This window comes from Drosophila biarmipes, chromosome 2R (genome assembly GCF_025231255.1).
Source record: "Drosophila biarmipes strain raj3 chromosome 2R, RU_DBia_V1.1, whole genome shotgun sequence".
NCBI lineage: Eukaryota > Metazoa > Arthropoda > Insecta > Diptera > Drosophilidae > Drosophila > Drosophila biarmipes.
In genome coordinates, this window is record NC_066615.1 from 19,584,745 (window position 1) to 19,600,000 (window position 15,256).

The following is a 15,256-nucleotide window of genomic DNA, read 5'->3' on the forward strand; positions in this document are numbered from 1 at the left end:
ATCTTAGGCATTAGAGTGCTTGGCTTTTAATTTCCACAGTTGTAAATTAATTTCCCAAAGAACTGCAAAACCAGCCACGGCCACGAATTGTGGCTTGATTAATCGTTTCTGCATGGCAAACGAAATAGAGGAGTTGATGGATGAAAAGCAGTGAGAAGTCTCTCACTGAGGGAAAATATCTCTAAAATATCTAATATATATATTTTAAAATAATCAGGTGATTCTTGAAACATGGTACTTCAATAATATAATGACCATTAAGAAAGAGCTGTTAATCGTATTATTTACTGTTGTCTAAGATGAATCTTAGTGCAAGGACCAAGCTTTTTTCCCTGTGTGGTAATAGAACTGCATTAATCAGCACACGTTGAACGCTGCTCATTTATTCGCAAGTGCGCAAAAAACGAAAACCAAAGCCAAGTACGGCTCAGTTCAGTTCAGTTCGTTTGAGTTTGCTTGGGATCGGTTAAGGGGATTTTTGTTTGAAAAAATTTAAAAAAAAACGAAATCCACTTCAACAAAAGGCTGTGGCAGTCAAAGTTAAGCTGCAAAAGCGGCAAAATAAAAAATGACTGAGCATGCCCTTGCTAAAAGCATTTCGCAAAGTTTGTTAAAAAGCGGGCGGGGCAGGATTGGGATGTCAGGAGCCATCAAGCGGCTGCGCTAGAAATCAATTAAACCGAAATTACGCATACGACATGTGTGCCAATGGCAAACAGCTTTCACTTTTGCGCTGAGCGACTTTTCCGTGGAATTATCGCCGCCAAATTGAATTCGAAAACTGCTCCTTCCATGTTCGCAGTCGTTCTGCTTTTTTGGGGGCGCCAAATGCGCCAAACGTGATGTTCGAAAGTGGAGCAAAGTTGTTTCAATATTTGCAGGCAAATAAGATTTTATTGGCAATATACTGTCAGCTTTGGAAAATGAAAATGCACTTGCAGTTCACACGCATGAGTTATGCCATATAATTGTATGAAGTAACTTTAAAAAATTAATTATTTAGAAAGCAGTGGGAATTTCATTTTGGTGCTTTCTCATGGAAAATTTCTTTAATTTTCTATAGTTTTGAAATAACCAATACGGAAAGCACCATCTGTTCACCAAGCTAGTTTTCCAACTTCAAGGCCCCACTGCATTAAATAAACTTTAACGTTTTGCCTGGTTCCCACAATTTAACGATTTAGACTTCAGAAGTTCAGTGGAGAATACCATTTGGCAATTAGTTTGCCAACCGCAGCACGGGTGTTTCATCTGGACAAATTAGTGTTGCATTATGCTTAGGTCGGCACTTTAAAATATTTATATTTGTATCGGGCCACATGGCGTATGCGTTATATCGCTATATGCGCTCGGGCGCATACGGTGTGTGCATGATAAACAATAACGAGGAAGGCACAAGCCGGGGATTTATGTTGTCGTTTGAGCTGCACCTCACCGCCTACTCGTGCCACCCCCTGCACCCCTTTTGGAACCACCTTCTCCGCCTATTTTCCCACCCCCTCTGTCACCACCATATGCTACGTATATGCAATTATGCGCCAGCTGCTTGGGATTCTGCGGTTGTCTGACTCGCGGTGCCCTCCTGACCGCAACAAATACCCAAGGCAGGCGGGCAAAAAGTGAGTGTAAAAATACAGAAAAAGGAAAAGAAAGTTGGCTGCATATGTATGCATAGTGAAACTGAAGCATACTTTATGGCGCACACCTCGTCAGCTTTGACTTGGCAACAATTTATAATTAAGATGGTCTAGGGCATGGGGGCGAACAACTTTGTTGCTGATTCAAGGGAAAATTTGCAGTTTCTGCTTGGCAAAGCTGTTCAAGGGGGTGGAAAATTAATAAATATAAAAAGAATAAAACTTTCCCTAAAATTTAATTACGATAATTTAAACACACCTTGAATCATCAAACAGGTGTTATTCATCTGACCTATTTTATTTACTCCGTTCCTTTAGTCCCTGAAAAAGTATGGCCTAGAGACTTTCACAATCATCTCTTTTATGTGCCACACAGATAAGGTAAGATACTTGGAGTAAACATATAATTACAAGCTGAGGAAATTTTCATTTCCCATTCAGCTTATCCGTTTCCAAGGATCTTTTCGTGTTCGCCAAGGCGAAAACTAGAACGAAGACAAAAACAGCAACATATCCCGACCAAAACACAAAACGCACCGCCGACAATGACATCTTAACCAAGAATCATAATTGCTTTTAATGTTTATTAACTTGGCCATCAAAGGACGAAGGCCGGGGGTGGCAAGACGTCGTGCCTTGTTTCGCAGGCTAAAATAAAATCCAATTAGCGTTTTCTTACCACTTGCGGCGAAGTCGCCTGTTGTTTTGTTGTTATAATATCCTTCGTCCTTGCTGTCGCTGTTCTGCCACCCCCTGCTTTACCGTTTTAATTTTGTTTGATAAACACGCTCGCTTTTCAAATTAAATTACACGCAACTAATTTGTTTTTGTGATTTTCACACACACTTACTGGATCCTTGTGGTTAAGCAAACACGTGTGCGACTGTTTATTTAAACAGCCAGAGATTATTTAAAATCAGCATTTCAAAGTATCAAACAATGCAGCTAAGAGCGTAACAAATTTAAATAGATTTTTATAATACAGGGTTATACGCCTAAGGTTCTTAAATTTAATACAAAATTTTTGATTATTGCCAAACGAAATGTAAAAAAAAATTAAAGTCAAATATCAGGAGTTTCCATCAACTACTCAATTTAAGGATTTTAATAAATTTGTTACTTTCCCCATCAATCTTGACACTAGAAAGCAAGGGACCCGAACTATTGTTGGGGAAAAACCCTTTGAAACCATTAATCACGGTAGCCACTCGACCGGAGAGCCACTCTCACCTCCCACATCTCACCTGCCAAGGACTCTCACCTTATTAGTTCGAGAGCGAGCGGCAGAGACCAGTTAATTAATAGGATTAACTACCAAAAAAGCAAACACAATTGCTGGCGGCTGACGCTCTCCAAAGCAAACAATAACACAAAGGACTTTGGCCGAAGGAGGTGGAAAATGGAAAGCCTTCTGCTCTGCGGGTGGCGAACATTGTTATACACTCGTCAAAGGCAAAGGTGACAAATTCAAAAACGATTTTTAAAGAAAAATATTTATAACAACATTATTAGCTCGCTCGAAATATTGTATCAGACTGATTATTGAAAATGGATCTAATATATTGTAATACGGACATAATCTTTTCAAAAAAAATTATTTTAAAATGTCAATGAATTTTTTGAGAAAAATTTCCCCAATACCTTGAACAATGTTACCAAGTTACAATTTGTACCAGACTGGTTATTATAAATGCACCAAATATATGGTAATATATAAGGTCATTATAACAGGACAGAATGTGTTAATCTACTCTGGTCACACTATATTAGCAAATATTGAATTTTTCAAAATTTCCATTCATTGTTTTTAAAGAAAATTTCTGAGAACTTTGCTCATTTTTTTCTCGCAGTACACACACGTTCAACCAAACTTTTCCCAAGTGTATATAGGATGTGAGTCTCAGATGTCGGCAGCTAACGCGCTTTAATGCAGGTGATTAATTGCTTTTGAGGTTCCGTCGGCTGCGTGTTGGAAAATTTTGAAAATTTCATTAACTCTTGTGTAGAAGTTTTCCGAGCTTTGAGCTCCGGCCGAAGAGTTTTCCAGGAGCGGCGTGATGAAGGTGGAGGTGAATCTCTGCTGCTGAGTGACTTTTGTAGGCGAGCATTTCTATTTGGCTTAGACGATGGCTAATTAAGTTAAAGAATCCCGCGCCCGACAGCTGTCCCGCCCACTCGTCCTTCGATCGAAGGAGCTGCTAATGATGCCGGCTGACGGGCTTTAAATTGTTTTTGATTTACTTATTTCCGCTCTGATAAATTACATTTGCCGACGACAAAGTTCACTCGACAGTTTGGCTAATGCGCAAACTTTTCGCGGCGGCGGCAACTGTTGTGCGTGTGTAGTAAAAAGCTTGTCGGGAATTTGAATAATTTATTCATATGTTACGTGGCTGTCGCTGCCTGTCGTCAACGGATTCGCGCCCAAACGCGCAGCTCTAATGCAAATTTAATTAGCCCCCGAGTCTATGAAATTGTCATCTGTCTGCAGCTCAAGTTTCTTGATGCCAAATGTGCTTCCCCGTACTTTTTCCTTTGAGCTGGGCAAACAAATCTAAGCACAAATTTATTTGAGTTAGCAAGAGGAGCTGATAAAATTGAGCACTTCTGTTTGTGGAGCAGCTGCAAAAAGGCAAACAATTTTTATAATTTATTTGCTCCGCTTGCAACTGTGCAGGAGATGTCATAAAAGCTGGGTAAAAGTGCTGCCAGAGGGGGTCTTACCGTTTTCCAGGATAACAACTTATATTTCATGTCATAGGAGAAATGCGAATAGAATCCTTTTCGTTAGGAGGCAGCCCTTCACTCAAGAGGACCTTGACCAATAAAATGTCTTATCTAATCCCCAAAAATGTTTGGTACTTTGACACCCTGTTAATACGCCCCTGCTTGACTCGTAGAGAAAGTAAGAAGAGCTGTGGAAAATGCAAGAGCTGGGAAATTGTTGCATTAAAAATGGATTTTCTGAACAAACTATTTATGTAGGAATGAAGTTTTCCTAGTAAAGACTTGTGCTACGATGGGTGAAATTCAAGTAAATGGCAGTTAAAATCTGATGCTCAAGTAGATACTAAAAGCACATCAATGTGTATCAATGTATTTATAACAATCAAAAATGCCATTTAACGAAGTTAAGAACTAGTGAGGATCGCATCTTTAATATAAAAATATTTGCTATACGACAAAAATGCTTTTACTTTGTACTTTTACTTTTTTTTGTACTTTTTTGATTGTTTATAATAACAAACAAATTGGTGCTTAAATTCTTTTTTCACACTTTAATGAGCCGTTTTTTCTCGTGCGCTTCGTCACTATGTAAATTGCCGCCAACAATGATTTTTCATGCAATTTAAGTGGAAATATGTGTTACAATAGCATTCGTGAATTGTAAGCACTTAAGTACTTAAAAGTCTTATAAAGTGTAGCAATTCTTAGATAACTGAAATCGAAAGTTCTAAAAAAGCGATTATATAAATATAATTCGAACGTTGTTTCGGCAAATGGTAATCTTCAAACACTTTTGCGAATGACCCTTATCAAAGGTTACTTATGCAACAAAGCCATTACATTGTAATATTAATAACAACTTCTCTCCACACGAGGAAATTTAAAGCTTTTCGATTTCTGGGACACCGAAGATTAGAGTGGTTCCTTGGCAACGTGAACCTCTCCAAGGACCTTCTTTTCCCTGTTCCTTTTGGCAATCTGCCGCACGCACTCAAACAAACACACGTCCTTCGATGAGAGGGAAAACTTGAGGCTGTCAGGACATAATTGGCGTAATTCAAGAGGCTGGCAAATGAAAAATGAGCCGAGATTCATTTTTTGTGCGCCTGAGTGTGCAAATAAATAAATAAATAACTCAGAGGGATGCCAAGTGTCAAGTGGGGGGCAGTTGAGCAGCATTGAGACCGAGACCATAAATAACAAATTTGATTTTGATGGGCCATTTGTTCGGTAGCTAATTGGAGCCCAGTTCTCTCGACGGAAAATCCGGGCCAATTAGAAAGGCCGTAAGAAGTGCAAATTATGACAGCGCCGCAGATGCATTTGCCAAATGTTAGTTTTGGCTTAATTAGCTGGCGGGATACCCTGGATGCTGGCCACTGGAAACCACCGCCAACGCTTTGGCAATTTAAAACTGTCAGCGGCAGGACCTTCCACTCCCCCTAGTTCCTGCCCGTTTCTGGCGGCACATGTCCACAGCATGCTGTAATTTATTAGCAACAGTCAACCGCACAGGATCTCCACTTTCCACCGTCCCGCAGAAGGAACCTTCCCCCCCCCTGGCCCACTCACACAAACGCACCATGATAAATGGCATTTATATTGGGTTACACTCTCGGCCAAAACTGGAGAAACACTTCTGCATGCCATAATTATCAAGGACCTCTACGCTCCGCCCGGCTGCCAGTCCTATGCCATCCTGTCCTGTCGCCTCCCGTTTGTCGGTTGCCTTTCCAGCTTTAATTGCCCTTTCTGTGCCGGGGGCTTCAAAATGTACCCACTAAGCTGACAACTGTAATTATTCACTGTAATATGACATTATTTATGCTCTTTTAATGGTAAATTTTCTTTGTTGCGCTCTGCGGAGCCACAAGTGATTCGAAAAGGGTTGAAGCGTAGTTAGGGATATTAAGTTTAATGTTTTCAGTTCCAATTAAATTCCCCAAGTCAAGTTCAACGGCTTCATTTGGCTATCTTTTCTCTTACTTTTTGTTACTTAACGATTTATGGCTATTGGCTGCCCCTGTGACTTCGGTATTATTGACAACTTTGGAATTTTTTTAATTTCCACCCCACGCAACCTGAAATTCGAAACTTTCTCGACCAGTTGTCACATACATTGGGTCAAGTTGTCAGTGGCACCGTTGCCTCGTTTCTCGTCCCGCTTTTTTGCAGGATTTTTTTCCTTTTGAAGCCACCCCAACCATTCGAGGAGAAAAAGCCACCCAGGCGGCAACTTTTCGCCACTTTATTAACTGTCAATCTGGGAATGTCTTCTTTTTTACTGCTGAATTCGCTTTTCTCTTACCTGGAATTAGTACACTGCTAGGAGGTCTCTGCTTATACACATAAATCCATTTAAATATTAGTACTAGCTACTCTATAAATAGCTTTATTGCTGAATTTATCAAGATTATTTCTCTAAAATGGCCCCCCGTTTTGGTCAAATTCCTGTGTCTATAAATAAGCTTGAAAGCGTAAATTAATTATAATTAATCATCAAAATCAAGCACATTCTTCTGCCTTTCGTTGACAATGTTTGTGCTATTTATAGTGGCAAAAAAGTCGCTTTAAAATGCTTTTTTTCAGGGTATATCAAGTTCTTATAGAATTGAACTTGATTTCGTTGCTAGTTAGTTTATTGCGCCTAGAGCTTGACAAGATACTGGCACCTACTTCCTTATGTGCAGGAAACTCCTGCTGAGAGATACAGCATTTTTCTTCCCCCAACTTTCTCTCCATCGCCGACTTACTCTGTCACTTTCTCGGTTGCGCCTGACAAAACATGAAATTTAATATTTGTTGTCATGTTAAGGAGAAAACATGGAAAATTTGAACATGATAAATGTTTTTTGCAGGGGACCTGGGCAACGCACATGCCGGGGAGAACTTCCTGATCCCCGGCCCCGGATTTTTCCCGCCACGTGGGTGTCGTTTTGCCTGCTGAGACATGGCACGGGGATTTGTTCAACAAAATAACAACAAAATCGTAAAAAACGGCAGCAACAAAAGGAGAATATGAGCAGAGTGTCTGTGCCATTAACCCAGTTGTTGGATTTTGTTATACTTGCAACATCAAAGCGCCAGAGCGACAATGCCGATGCTGGCCAGATAGAAAAACTCAACAAGCTGCGGGACTTCCCCCTTTCGACATTGAAGTGCATGACACAATGACGGGCCCAGCGAAATAAAAATATACATATAAACAAAAATAAAAATAAAAATCTCCAGTGCAACAAAGAGCGGAATGAAAAATACATATATATTTACAATATATCCGCTGCTTTATGAAGTGGGTTTTGCTGGGGGGTACTTTTTTGGGTGGGGTTCGGGAACATAAGAACCTTGACATGCAATGCACTAAGCCCGGAATCCGCGGGTTTTTTTTTTTATTTAACAACTGCAGCCTCAAAATGAAGACAGCAAGGTTGCAAGTGCTGTCAGTGAAATGAAAACCATCTGGTGGCTTCGTCTGACATGTCGATTGTTTGATTTATTGGGTGGGAAATATTCGTGTCGTGCCAGAATGGATTTGGTTGTTAACAAGTCACCTAAATCAAGGCAAATTCAATTAAAAATAGTATCTTGTAAGTGATTGAATACAGAAATTGGTTTAACACTTTTTAAGCTGTATTAATGTATTTTTCGCAATGTTTATTTTCATACTTTCATTGTTGGCCCGTTTACATTCCGGTTTCTTTTGTCAGACACTCATAATTCTTCTTAATTCTCATTATACAAGACAAATACTCGACATGACAGATTCAATACCATAACTACTCACTCTCCTGTACATAGTTTGTACCATTCAGAAACACCTTTGCCATTCGCTGCTGAAAATATACATGTTTTAAAAAAACAGCTGCCAGATTTTCAGGTGCTCCTCCCCTTATTTTCCTCCATAAAAAAAACTAGCGTGTCTAATGAGCAATTCAGAAAGTTTTCATTTTCTTCGCTCTTTGCTTTTTCCGCGCATTTTGCCTTTGGCTTTGCCATGCCATCTTCACCACACAGAACCGCACTTAGACCTTCTTAAGTGACAACTTGAGAGTCAGCAGGCGGTGGGGAAAAAATTTCCACTGCCCCATCCACTCCGTCACCCATTTTCCGAGTCTCGGCTAATAGGCCTTGGTCTTGGTGCAGCGTTTTCCCCAGCTGGCCGGGGCGAAAATAGTTTTCCGCGCCTCGCTGTTGTTGTCTCGAGTATTTGAGTGAGTGATTCACGTCAACTGAGGCATGATTCTATAGAACTAAATGAGTTGTCGCTCTTATTTTGCTTATTTTCAGATTTTATTTTGTCTTTTTGCTAGGGGGCGAATGAGGCTTCTTAAGAAGGTGACACAGTGAGTACTCGATTAGGCGAACAAGAGACTAATGTAGGGTTCTACAAAACAGAATTTATTTTTATCTTTCGCTAATCGTATTTTAAAATTTGTATTGCCCATTTGTTATGAGCTAAATAAAAATGTTGTATTAAACAAAAAATGATGTAAATAAAAGGAAACGCTATAGTCCCAGGTTATTATCACATATCCGGTACTCAGCTAAGGTAAGTGCAAAGGAGATGGAGATAGGCAAGAAACAAAGCTGTTCGTAGTTTTTAGAAAAGAATCTTAACCTTACCACCTTAAAAATAAACTGTAGCTTTAATAGCGTAATTATTTATGTTAAAGACATGTATTCAAAGTAGTTGTATTCTAAGATTAGTTTTTAATTAAGCTTCTTGGGGTTACTTCAAATAAGATTATCTGCCAACAGAGCTCCCTTACCCAAACGCAACGACAAATTGAACAATATTTTTTCCGACTTGTTAAGCAGCCAAATATTTGCGCTTAATTTGTAGCTGCAGCGTTTATTAAATATTTGCCATTTTTTCCATCTCAATCCCCCTTTTTTCCACCCGAAAAACCGTTTGAATTACAAGCAGCGACAACTGCAGGAAAAGCATCTTGAAATATGCCGTGGCAAAATCACGGCAATGGCGTAATTAGCAATTTTCCAAGCAGACTTTGTTGCCCTCGTTGTTTCTGTGCAATTTCGAAGATATTTTTGTGTATGCACTTTATATTTAGCCCGATTCGGAGTCCCGGTCCCCTGGCTGCGATCCCAGTTTGCCGTGGATTATACGAAATTTCTTGGAATTATGTGGGGCGACAAGTAAATTGAGCGCACAGGCGGCATCCCCTTTCTCCTGCCACCGCCCCGTCCATGTCTCTATTCTCCAACGCGCTCTTTTCCTTTGGCCTTCCTTTCACCTGGCACATGTCTCCGGGGAACAGTGACCCAAAATGCACATATCTTTTGGATAAATTGAAATACGACGACTGGTTTAAGAATTAGTTAAAGTTTTAATTTAACACTTTATATACGCATTTGAAAATCGGTAAGGATTTAGGTTTCAAAATTTCTTATTATTATTATTTTGAACTTATTTAAATTATTAAGTTTATAAAATGTATATTTAGATATAATAATTAAGTAGAAAAATGAAAAAGAAATTAGTTAAACATCTTAACAAAAGAATAAAAATGTTTCATCTTAACATGGAAAGCAATTAACAAACCCTAACGCTAATAGTAACATTTATTAGTGATACTACTAATAATTTTAACCACTATATATATGTACATATATAAAAATATTTAAGCATAAAATTAAGTTTTAAATTTATTTTGCATCCAAATAGGGAAAATTTACTTCTAGTGAACCTCACAAATTAGATTTTACTAGAAGCGACATCCCTTTTTATTGTACAGCCGAAACAATTAGTTGTGTAGGCCCTAATCAATTTCCAATAATTAAATTTATTAGTGGTCCTATCGACATTTTCAACCACTATGAAGGTCCTTGGAATTCCCTCACGTTTCCTCGCCAGGATCCCGCCCATCCACCGCCTTTTCCTTTCCCCTTTTGGACTTCCTTCTCGGCCTGTGTCAACGGCAATTTTTGCATTTTAATTGCCTGACAGGCTAATTGCTGCCGTAGTTGTGGTAGTTGCTGTTGTTTTTGCCAACTCGATTGTTGTTTCAGCACTTTGCCCATTTCTCAAGCAGCCCCGAGCTAAGCCTACCAATCTGCCAGCCCATTCATTTGCCCAAGGTTCCTAGATTGTGGATGTGTGAGCAGCTTTTTTCGAACCGACAGCAAAACAGTGGAGCGGCAGCAAAGCAATGCCAATGGAACACACGGCTTTGCTCTAATAATAAATGTTGTTTTGCCAGCCAATCGGCCCCTGTCAGTGGCAAGTGCGATGAAATGCGTGCCGAAGGAACTGCAAAATGCCGGGAAATATCCTTTTTTATTGTCCCTGACTGCCGCAGGAAGTCACGTGCCAGGCATCAGTGGCAGGCGGTGCCCCAGAAAGCTGCGAAATGATTTGGAACTATTTATTGAAAATTATCGTGTGAGTGCGTTCATTCCGCCGAATCGCTTGTGGGGGAAAATCTGAGAAATCTGCGGAGTCTTAGAAAATGCTTGGCGAAAATGTCACACAAATGTAATAAGTGCAAAGAAATCGGTTTTCTATTTGTTTTCGTTTTCACAGTTGAGTACTAGCGGGAAAAGCGATTACGAAAATATCTGCAACTGAATACCAAAAAAAAAACACGCTTTAACATTTCTCAGTCTCACGTTAAGATAAATATAAAATATAATTTTAAGAGGTAGAGGTATTTTAAAATCTAAAATATTTAAGAAAAATTAATTATTTGTATTTTCTATAACAATTTCTTTTCTCTACAGTACGCTGTTTATTTTACCTAAGTATTCCCCGGTAAACTCACCTAATTAAAATTCTTAAATTAATATTACTAAAATATATATAAAAACCTTTGTTAAGATTCTTAACTAAGTTCGCTTTTTCATCACGATTTTATGGGAAAAAACTCAGTTAATCCAACTCAATACTGTTTGATATCGCAGAGAAGCTTACCAAGAGTTATTAATATACCAAATGCCTTATCCATAATGGGGAGTCTGGAAATCGTTTTAATAACGCTAAATTTAATATCCTGACAGTGGCAACATAAAAAAAGTGCAATGCATTAAGAGCTGCGTTAAAAGGCAAAGGAGCGCCGTGCCCGTTGCTCCAGCAGAATGCGAGTTTTAATGAAATGACGACTGATTTTAAAGGGGCGGCTGCTGCCGGAGGACAGTGGGCGTGGCAACAGGTTTGAGTTACATTTTCATAGCGCACTCTTTAGCTGTGCAAAAATGCGTTATGCATGAGCACTTGGCGAGTGCAGGAAGGCAGAAAGAAAGCCAGAAGCTGACACAGTTAGGCATAAAATTATGACAGACATTCGGTTAAAATAGGCGGTGGAAAACCCGAGGGGGTGGGTGGAAAAACGAGAGCGAGCAGTCAAGGGTGCGTGGCAGGGACTACATTTTAATGACTTTTCCTCGGCTCTTTAAATTCCCAACGCCCGCCCCTTCAAAATTTATGCAATTAATGTTGCGCAAATGTTTGGAAATGCAATTCTCCATTTGGCATGCACTTTGACACAGTCGTCCGCAGCAAAAACGCCAACGACTGGAACCGAATGGCAGGCGAATGCAGAGCGAAGGACCCAAATTAGCTTTTCGTTTTCCACATTTTCCCTTTTCCTTCTTTTTTCGGGGGGCTCGCACAAAGTAGTCAAATGCCATCGGGCATGAGCCAAGGAATTGCCAAAGTGACAGGCAGGCGGAGGAACAGGAGCAGGAACAACAACGCGGCCAGGAGTGCGGGCTCGGATTGGATTAGACAGTGGCTACGTGACCCTGCGTTTTAATTAAGCGCAGCCGGAAAGTCGCCTCAAGTGGGGGCTGGCTAAGTGGGTGGTTCGGGCCATAAAAAACTCGCAGAAGGGTCGAGAGTGCACGCTTTGTCGGGGAAAACCCGCCTTTTTCAAAGTAACGTCTTGGGCATTGTTGTTTGCAACTCTTCCCAGAGAAGGATTTACATTTGGGAAAGTACCATACATCTTTAAAATCATCTCCATCTGTAATAAAATGTAAATTGATAAATATTAAGAGTCTATTCAGTCAAGCCAGCTCAAGCAAGATCGGCCTATTCTTTGCCGCCCCATATACAGAGTACAACTACAAAATGTCAGTCCACGTAGTGATGAATATATACACGACTAAATGAAAATCTATATAAATGGTTATAAAATAAATATTTGTGTTTTTTACTTAGCCAAAGAAAGTAATTGGCAGTGCTTTTTATGAGCTATGCATTAGAGAGGCAACCTATAAACAAGTTGTTCCGCCACACGGGCAGTGTACAACTGAAAAATGTCAATGGATTCCAGGCCCAAAGCTGATCCTAAATAAAATCGTCTGATATCAATTTTTAAACAACTTGAGTATACTATATATATACAATATATAAAAGAATCTTTCTGTTAAATATTGTCTCCCAACCAAACATTTTTAGAGCAAACTTATAAGCAAGTATTGTGTAATTCCGTAATAAAATTATTCAAATCAAAGGCTGGCCTTGATGGCAGATTATTAAACCAGTTATGAATAAGTTATGATCCCGGAATTTGTTTTGAGGGGACCACCCCACCCACAGATAATCGCATGCTAGGGCTCAAAACCATTTCCACCTTATTTAGAATCAATTATAGAGAACCCCACTGTACAATCAATGGCCAGAGGGGATTTTTGGTTTCCTTTGTTCGCCTCATTATACCGCGTGCAAAATTAATTGAATCAAAGCGATGACAAAAGCCAACTGGCCGCTTAAATCGGCCCTATTGCCATCGCCGCATAATTACCGCCAAATATAAAATGCGTTTTCAGTGTCACAACTGCAAGGGCAGTGGGAGCCCCAAAAGCCTAATTGAAATTATATAATTCGTGGTCAGACCATTGTGCAGTGGGTAACAACAAAAAATCCAGAGCCGAATACTCCTCTTTTACACAAATATGTATTTTTAATTGATTTCAAATCGATTTTTGCACAGGCAGCTAATGAAATCTGGCCACAGACAGACTGACCGAAAATAAATGTTATTCCATTTAATTTGCATTAAACTACATCAATGGGCTGCAGTTTGCTGGAAGTAAGTGTTGGGTCATCAGCATACAAAAATCAAATTAAAATTCCCATGTAAAATCATAAAAATACGAGCGGAAATGTTGGGCCAGCAAAGCAAAACAAACGAGTGAGTGTAGTTTTATTTATTTATATCATATCTATATTTGCTTATGGCTGACCGACACCGAGGAACATAAATTATGCGCTAAGCCCATGGAAACTGACAAATTTTTGGCGTTGCAGTGGATTACGTCGACTTAAGGGAGAATGATTTGTGGAATTAGAACGGGTGCCAAGGCATTTTTAATGAACTCGCCACCGCCCCTTTTACCACACTACTTTCTACCCTCCCACAGAATGACCGCACTGCTGATAAATGGCCTACATGACTAAGATATTTTATGAAATGGGACACATATTTCCGCTTTGGCTTTGGAATTTAAAGTATTTCTAAGGGTGATAATTATAAGTAAACATATTCTGGCTATTCAATGGCTTAAAGATACCAACGTTTGAGAGACATATCGGCTTAGTTACCAAGACAGTACAGTAGCTTGCCTTTAGGATGCCCGGTGAACTTAGAGTTAACATTCTGTCATGGTAACCAATCCGTCCTGCTATTCGAAATGCCAAGCAGGAATCGAGTCAAAAGCCGGCTGAATGGTATTGACCAGATTGTGAAATGGGCCAGCAATCCGACGCCAGAGACTGCAGATGCATTGCGAGGTAAACACAGCAGCAGCAGCAACATGCCACATGCAAATGCATTGCTTATTGTGAGTGTCAGAGAGATACTTTTCAAGTATTTTGACTTTCGATGGCAATCTATGGTGCCTTTCATGCCCCTTTTGTTGTTTGTTCTCAGTGGATTTATTTGCAGAAAAAGGTGGAAAAAACAAGAATATACATATGATGGCATCGATGGCGAACACATGCATAGTTTTTATGCAAATATGCCAGCAAAGCATCCACGAATTTCCAGGATCACCATGCGCTGGGTGGCATTTTGGTTGCTTTGTATTCGCTTTTCAATGCAGGCAACAACAACGGGCCCAGGTGAGGGTGGGCAAATTTTGGTCGAAGAATGTGTTATGGGGTCCACGGATCCAGTTTGTCTGCACGTCTGCGTGTCTGTTTGGCAAATGCCAACTTTATTAGGAATTTTTGCCGTTCGGTGGCTCATGAGGCGCGCATCGACATTTTTGGGGGCCGCGGTCTGCACCTTTCGCCCCATCCGCCCATCACTGGTTCATGTATTTGGGACTTTCCTTTGGCCGAATGGATTATATCCGTACTTTGCCGACAATCGTACACAAACGCCTTGTCCGCTCAGGTGAGGAAAATGCGAGCGGAGCCAGAACGTTGGGAAAATGCAGAGCGAGTTGGAAAGTTGAGCGAGAGCAAACTCATGCGCTGTGCAGCGGAGAGAATTTCCCCTTGTTTTCTTAACAACGGCAGGAAAAACGTACTTCATTTTAAAACATGAAGTAATTATTAAAAATATAATATAAGTTATACTTTTGAAATTATTTTTTAGTAAAATCTGGACAAATTTGAGGAATCTAAACTTATTTTAAAACCACTTTTCTTTTGTCCATTGAAATGTCTCTTATTCATTGTTTACAATTATTCTAAAGAACAGTACAAATTGTAATTCATAACTATTAATTGTAGTTTACAAAATTATTAAAAAATAATTCATATTTATATTTTTTATAAAAATAAGCATTTGGCGAATTCCCAACAATGATAATTATTGGAAATCGGAGGTGATACTGCAGCTATCTTCCTTCGCTTAATAAACATTACCCAAAACGGGCATTAGCACCTAATTTGAATAAATTCTGTTAGGGCTCGTATATTT